A 7,844-nucleotide genomic window follows, 5' to 3' on the forward strand; every position below is an offset into this window, starting at 1 on the left:
ACTGGAGAGTGATGAGTTTACAAGGTTTCCTGGCTGTTTTTGTTGTTGTTTTAACATAGTTCAAACATAACTTTGATTTAGTATTTAGGGAAATGAGAGATGGTAGTTTCATTTAATTTTTTAGTCAAGTCTTTCTGCATTTAATTCCATGTGGTAGGTACCAACCAAACTACTACTTTGCTGTTAGTACAAATGGAGAGAAAATATAAACCATCTCCCTCGCAAAAGAGTCATCTGGAACCTCTAATCTTAAAAGTACACTGCTTTAGAAAAGAAAGCAAGAAATCTAGTCTCTATTTGACTTCAGAATTTAAATTAAAGTCACATTTTATATTAGGCCTGTGACAAAAGCAGTGATCACAGAGATGGGAAAATGAGCTTCTTTCAAAACCAAATTCTGTTACAAATATAGGCATAAAATCACATTAACTATTTTTGAATCAGCCAAAAATAAAATATATAGAAGTCAAACTTTACCTCTCTGTTTCTAGGAAGCAGGCCTGGCATGCTGCTCTGAAATTTATTCATCTAAATTATTCTCTTCACTCTGAAGTTGCCCATTCTAAATTTCAAAAGAAATTTAGGTCTTCATTATTTGAATAGACAATAGAGAAACAAAATAGAATGTGCTTATGGATTCTATCAACTGATGATAAACACAGTTCACATTTTGGTACACTTCCCTTTTCAAGATCCAAACTCTTGCAGTATATTTACCTTTGCATGTGTGTGCATATAATTAGCATTATTTTAAAATTACTGGCATCATATTATGAATTTGAAAGCTGTGTTTTCACCCAATAGTTCTGTAGGAACATATTTTTATGTCATCTCAGATTGCTCATGGACCTATTTTAAATTGTTGCCTAGCACAGTGTATGTATCATAGTGTTAGCCAACCAAGTTTTCTAAAGATGATTCTTATTCTGTAGAGTTGCTCCTCAGTTAAAATGGTCTGCTTTAGGAACACAAGGAAATGCTTGGAAGCAATGTCCACGCAAACCTTTAAAACACTTGAAGATGTGTACAGAAGACAGAAATTAAAGTATTTCCAAGGTAGCAGTCTTAGTGCTAGTGGCATCATCCACTATGAAAAGGAGACATGCTAAAATGACAAACCAGACAGACAAGACATCGGAGAGTCTGGCTCTTCCCCAACCGCTATCACCTGAACGTATATATTTCAATAAGCCCCTGCCTATTTCAAGAATGGTGGCTGAACTCAGTAGGTGGGCAAGGCGTCCTTGTTCTCTGTTTCTATTATCCCTGAATAATTCAGTTGGCTAACACTGAAATTATTAAAAAAAAAAAAACCCTTTCAGTAAAAATCAACTGTGATATATCTTTTTGTTTATTTGTTTGCTTTGAGACAGGGTCTCATGCAGCCCAGGCTAAGCTTGGAATACCTGTGTAGTCAACTGTGACCTTGGAATTCTTTTTTACACAACTTTTACTGAAACACTTCTTTGTAAGTTTTATACAAAGAAAGTGCATTTTAAATTCTATAATTCCACCTTCTTTAATCTCTCTCCTATCCCTACTATTTTCCCTCCCTTACAAGTCGCTTACATGTCTTTTTTGTTTTTACACTCATCCATTGGAACCAGGTGGATACATAATTGAAGTCAATGACTGCCTCTCTCCCAGAATCCATCAGTAGCCAATAGTTCAACAGGGATGGTTAGGACCCCATGAACCTCTTCTCAACCCATCATTGACTATTGATAGGCCCAGTCTCGTATGGGCCAGTTGCAGAAGCCACAGCTGCTGTGAGGTTATGCGTTTTGGGGGTGTGGCATGCCCAGAAGACAGCATTGCATAGCTCTTCTTCCAATCTCCCAGCTCTTACCATCTTTCTATCACCACACCCCTGTCTTAGCCACTGTTGTATTGTTGTGAAGAGACACAGTGGCCCCAGCAACTCTTAGGAAGGAAACCATTAAGTTGGGGGCTTGCTTACAGCTTCAGAGGTTCAGTCCATTATCATCATAGTGAAAAGCAGAAAGACATGGTTCCAGAGAGAGAGCTGAGAGTCCTCCATCCAGATCCACAAGGATCAGGAGGACAGTGACACTGGGACTGGCTTGGGCTTCTGAAAGCCCCGAAGCTCACCCCAGCGACACACTTCCTCCAACAAGGCTACACCTACTCCAACAAGGCCACACCTCCTAGTCCCTCTCAATTAGCGCTGACTGATTCAAATATATGAACCTGTGGGAGCCATTCCTAGTCAAAGCACCACACCACTCTCACCAGTCACCCTCATTATGTAATCATTTCTGAACCTTCCAGCAGTTTCGTAAACGTCCTGTATTGGTCTGTGTTCCCACCTGGCACTTACTCTCAGGACACTGAGCAGCCTTTCCTCTCTACGTTCACCACCATTCATTGCCAAGAGGCTTCTCTGATCAAGGCTGGAGTAGTATCTGTCTATGGGTATAAACATAACTGTTTAGAAGGCAGCTTGGTGCCTTGACAAGTTAACTAAATAGCAAGTTTGCCCCTATAACCTAAGGCCTCCTCAGCTATGGACTTTTGACTAGGCTTAGTGTGCCAAGCTGGGATTCCTTCTAATGGAGTAAGCCTCAATCAGAGTGCAGTTAGTTACCCTGATAAGAGTTGGGTCTTTATTGCAAGATGAGGTGAGTTTATCTTGCCTGGCAGATTGGCGTAGTAATCCACAGTGTTCACAGCTGGGTAAGATCACTGCTGTCTCTTGCTGCCCTAGGCATCTGTATAGCATCTTTTGGTGCTCTGAAAGGTAGCCAGCAGGAACAGGTTTCCAGCTTGATTGCTCTATACCTTGCAGTATCAGTTAGCTCTGGTATGCAACCAAGAGGAATGGCAATAACCTATATTGTTTTCAGGCCTTTGAAACCAATAATCCGTAAGGGAACATTTCACACCTGGTACTGGAGATTCTGTTTAATAACCCTTAGCTTTCAGGATCAGCATGACATAGATCTCTCTTTCCCTCTTCCTCTCTCCCACCCTCTCCCATTCTCTGTCTCCACCCTGTTCCTGTCCCTCTCTTTCTTCCTCCCCCATTACATATTTTGGTCAGCTTACAAAGGAATAAGTTTATGCTCTTTATATATTCTTCATTTTGATTAAGCTATACAGAAAAACGAAATCTTAATACTTGCAGTTAAATGGATAAAACAAGGTAACCTAAACCCAGAAAGATAAGTGTCACATGTTCTTTCTCCTATGTGGATCTTAGCTTCAAATCTTTAGACATGTATTTTTAATTTTGAGGGCATGTAGAAGTAAGGAGACTAGAAAATGGCCCCTTTGTGGAGATGCTGTAAAGGAAGGGAACTAGAAGAGGGTAGATGGCATGAAAATGGAGAATGGGTGTTCTAAGGATGCAAACTTTTAGCAGGGATGAGAAAGAAGGGATGGGGACAGCAGAGGGAGGAGACAGAGAATTAACCAAGACCTTGAACTTTTGATCCCCATTCCTCCCTCGTGAATGCTAAGATTATACTCCATTTATGTGATGCTGGGATTGAATTTAGGACCTCCTGTATGTTAGGCAAACACCCACCTAACAGAGATATACCCCATTCCATCAATAGTGAAATTTATTTTTAAAAAATTATCTTTCTTTCTGATTTCTTTTATTCGTATTTTTAAGAGGATAATGATACAGGAGCTTTCACCTCAATAGCTCTTCCTCTTAAAATCACCTTTGTGATTGTGTAGCTATTGCTACTAATCATGCCTTTTAGTCTCTTCATGACTGAGAGTATACTTTGTATGGTTTCAATTATTTTAATATGTAAAAGCCATTGCACACACAGAGAATGGTCTATTTGAATGATATTCCACAAGCTTTTTAGGGAAAAAGTGAATTCTGTGTCTGGTGGAGCATTTGAGAATGCAGAGTGGGTATGCCGTGTTGTTCATGGTCTTTACTTCCTTGTGAGCATTTTATCTGTTTATTCTGGCTACTGGGGGCGAGATCAGAGTTCTGGATCTGTGCATCTAAAGCTACTCTCCCTCTCAAGCAATTTTGACTTTATGTATTGTAAAGAAATTTTATCAGGTTCATCTCAGCTGATTGCATCCTGCTGAAGAGGCCTTATTGTAAAATCAACTTTGTTAATATCAGTTAGCTACTGTATGAACAGGCAAGGTATAAGATGTCAACGAATGAAGTCACAGCAGTTTAGTACGGTGGATTCACACAATCTACAGGGTGTAGTTACCCAAGGTTAGTGCATAATCAGATACAAGCTCCTCAGAACCAGGGCGTGGACACTGGGATGTGTTTCCTTGAATCATCCGCAGAAGCGCTTTAAACACATTAAAGGGATTTTGGGAGAAGGGATCTTGGGAGTGAATAAATTAACTATTGCTTCTACTTGTTTGATAGGCCATTAAATGGCTCCTAAAAATTAGCTATGATTGTGATCATACTTGTATCTGATTGGCTGAAAAAAAGCCAAAAGCCTTTGCAGGCCTAGATTATACAGCCCTAAAGATTTATTTGGGCAATAAGGAGGCTGACAACAAATCATAGTTCCTCTGTAATTTTGTCATTTCTGCTTCACTTTACACAAAGAGACTATGAAACTCAACACTTTAAAATGTACAGACTCTCTTTCTGTCAATCAGAACACTGTTCACAGATGCCCTGCGTGCCGCGTCTGCTTTGACTACCACAAACATATCATTTACCTTGGTCAGCTAATTCATAAACGTGTGGCACTTGTCTCTTTTCAGAAGAAAAGGACTTATCAGAGCCCATGACCTGCTTTCAGAGGGTTTGTACCTGACCATTGGGAGCCACTGACAATGTGGTCAGGTTGGATGTAGGCAATACCGTATTCTGTATGTCATTGGGGAATCTTTCACAGGCTGGCATTTTTTTTATCCATTGGGTGAAGATGATCTTTCGCTGCTGAAGTTTGCCATTGTACTTTTGTTAAATAATTTGTTAGATGAGTACAATGATGATATTCCAAATGAACAATCAACAAATTATTGAGCTCTGAACTTCTTAAATATGGCAGTCCTCACTGGCTTTGTTGGTTGCGTACAGATTCAAATGCTATTGTTACTGATAGAAAGAAAGTATCCAAAATGACCTGACATGTTAGGCTCTTAGAGATTTTTCTGGTGTCAGGCTTTACCAAGTTCTAGAAAGTCACACCCCAGGAACAGCCTAGTATCAGTAGAAACGTGACACAGTTGATATGCTAACACCTATGTCTGGAGGCTAGCACCAGGGTGCCAGATTTGTGAAACCTGACTCCCAGCAAAATGAAACAACTGTTGTCATAACTAGGGTGTAACAAAATTGTTTGTCCTTCAGGATAAAGGGGTAGAGATGGAAAATCCACTACAATGCAATTACAATTGCATCCTCCCTAATCAGATCAATTATTGATTTTATGTGGTGAATCAGTTTTCAATATCAAATATAGTTTCCATATCCTGGATGGAATATTTTTAACTTCTCAACTCACACACATATTCTCTCCCTCACCATTCATTATAATTATTACTGTATGAGTTTTAAAAAGGAAGCTCCAGCCTTTCACGCATGTTCATCATGGTGCCTTGCACAGTACCCAGCACACAAAACACTCTTTGATCTCTCGCTTCCCCCATACTTGTCTATCAGCTCCTTGGAGAAAGGATTATGTCTTGTTGCCTATCAAAATCTTCAACAACTTATCCCAATGTCTGTTATACCATAGACACTGATAAATACCTTCCAATTATACAGGAAGTACCAATGCTTGAAATGTAGTATATGTATATCTTACAAAACAATAACACGAAAAACAATAACACATACAATTAAACCTCACATGCCTGATGACAATGGTAACTTTAGAGATGGGAACCATTTTTTACCCTTCTTTTGTGTCTTAAATCAGTAAGCACCAGAAATAAATCCTCTAATCACCTTTTAAACTTGATAATAAGGTATTAATATAATTATTAGAAGCCTCAATTGCATGTCATATCTTATGTATCCATCGGGACACTCAATCACCTCCCATTACAGATGCAGAAACATTTATTAAGCATTTGCTAAATATTGAGGGCTATGTGAGACAGTGAGCAGAAGAGGAGAATAAAAGGATCAAACGAGCTTACATTGGTGGATAAGATGGTACAATGTGTAAATAATAAGGATAATATAGACATATTACTTAGTATTTTGTGAACAAAGAGGAGCTGCTCTGGACAACATATGAAGGCTGGAACTACCGAGATGGCTTGGTGCATAGAGGTCCCTGCCATCAGGTCATAGAAACATGAGCCTGAGAGCTGAGAGATGGGTTGTCAGGATATAAATGCATCTATTTGCCACCATAAGGAGCTTAATTACCATTTCCTATTTAATGGAGAATGCCCAAGTGTCTTAAGGACTACAGTCATTATCTTATATATGTTGTAGGAGACCATCTCACTGAAGAATGTGTTGGGCCTTTGAAATAATACTAGAGTAAGAGAAAAGAGTTAGAAGGCTATGGGAATTGCACACTATGAGTAGGATCACTATAGGTAAAGATGTCAGAAAGTAGGAGAGAACGTATTCTAGAAACAACTAGAAGATAAATTTGGCAAGATTTGGTGATGGGTTTGATGAGGAATGTGTACTACCTAGGTAAATCAACAATGATTTTCATGTTCTAGCAATGTAGACCTTCAATTAAGAGAAACAGAATGGAAGATGTTGACCCATTAACATACACACACACACACACACACACACACACACACACATATATATATACATACATATACACACACACTATTCAGTGAAGTTATTCAGTATATAGGTTTATGTATGAATCACATAACAAAAGATAAAATGTAAATCAATATGTATAGGTGGAAGATAAGACATCCAAATGAATCAGACAGCCCATTAGCAATGTGTGAAGAATAAATAGAAATGATTTGGACTGTCAAGGTTGAATACCAATATTTTAAAATTAAGGGCTGATAGGAGAAGGGGTGGGGAGATGACTCAGTGGGTAAAAGGCTTGTGCAATCATGAGTACCTAACTTTGGATCCCCAGAAACTCATGTAAAATTCAGGGTGTGTTCTGTACACACATACATGCCTTCCCAGCACACAAAGGAGAAATGATAGAGAGACCACCTCTATCATAAGACAGCATCAAGCCCTCACTCTAACAAAAGGGAGGGGAGGTGAAAAATATCTAGCACCATTACACAAATACCACTTGGCTCCTTACTGCTCTTATGTAGTCTTCCTTACCCTCAGCTAGAACCCACTTCTCACACAGATCTTGTAAGATTTTGTGTAAGCCAGTTCTTAAACAACCAAGAATGCTATTAATAATAATTCACTGTAGGACAGAGAAGGGATAGAAGCGTTTGCTCACAACAGTGATTTTCCGCTCATGCTGGGGAAGCAGAGGGCAGGCGTGTGGAGGTACACTTGCGAAAGGGGCCATGCTGGCTGAGTGATAATGGAATGCCTTAAGTTCTGACATCCAGGGCTGTTGCACAGTGAAACCCTGTCTCAAAAAAATGAATTACTATGTTGAATTATGTCTATTGTATCCCTAATCTCTCCAGGACTTTATCATGAAAGGATGTTGGATTTGGTCAAAGCCTTTTCCCACATCTCATGAGATACCACGTGGCTCTTCTCATTTAGGGCATCTATCTGGTGGATTACATCTATTCATTTACATATGTTAAACCATCCCTGCATCTCTGGGATTGAAACCTACTTGATCATGTTGGATGATCTTTTGGATCTTGGGTTCAGTTTGGAAGTATTTTGTTGAAGACTTTTGCAACTATGTTTATAAGGAAAACTGGTGTGTACTTTTTTTCTTTGT

This window comes from Microtus ochrogaster, chromosome 24 (genome assembly GCF_000317375.1).
Source record: "Microtus ochrogaster isolate Prairie Vole_2 chromosome 24, MicOch1.0, whole genome shotgun sequence".
Taxonomy (NCBI): domain Eukaryota; kingdom Metazoa; phylum Chordata; class Mammalia; order Rodentia; family Cricetidae; genus Microtus; species Microtus ochrogaster.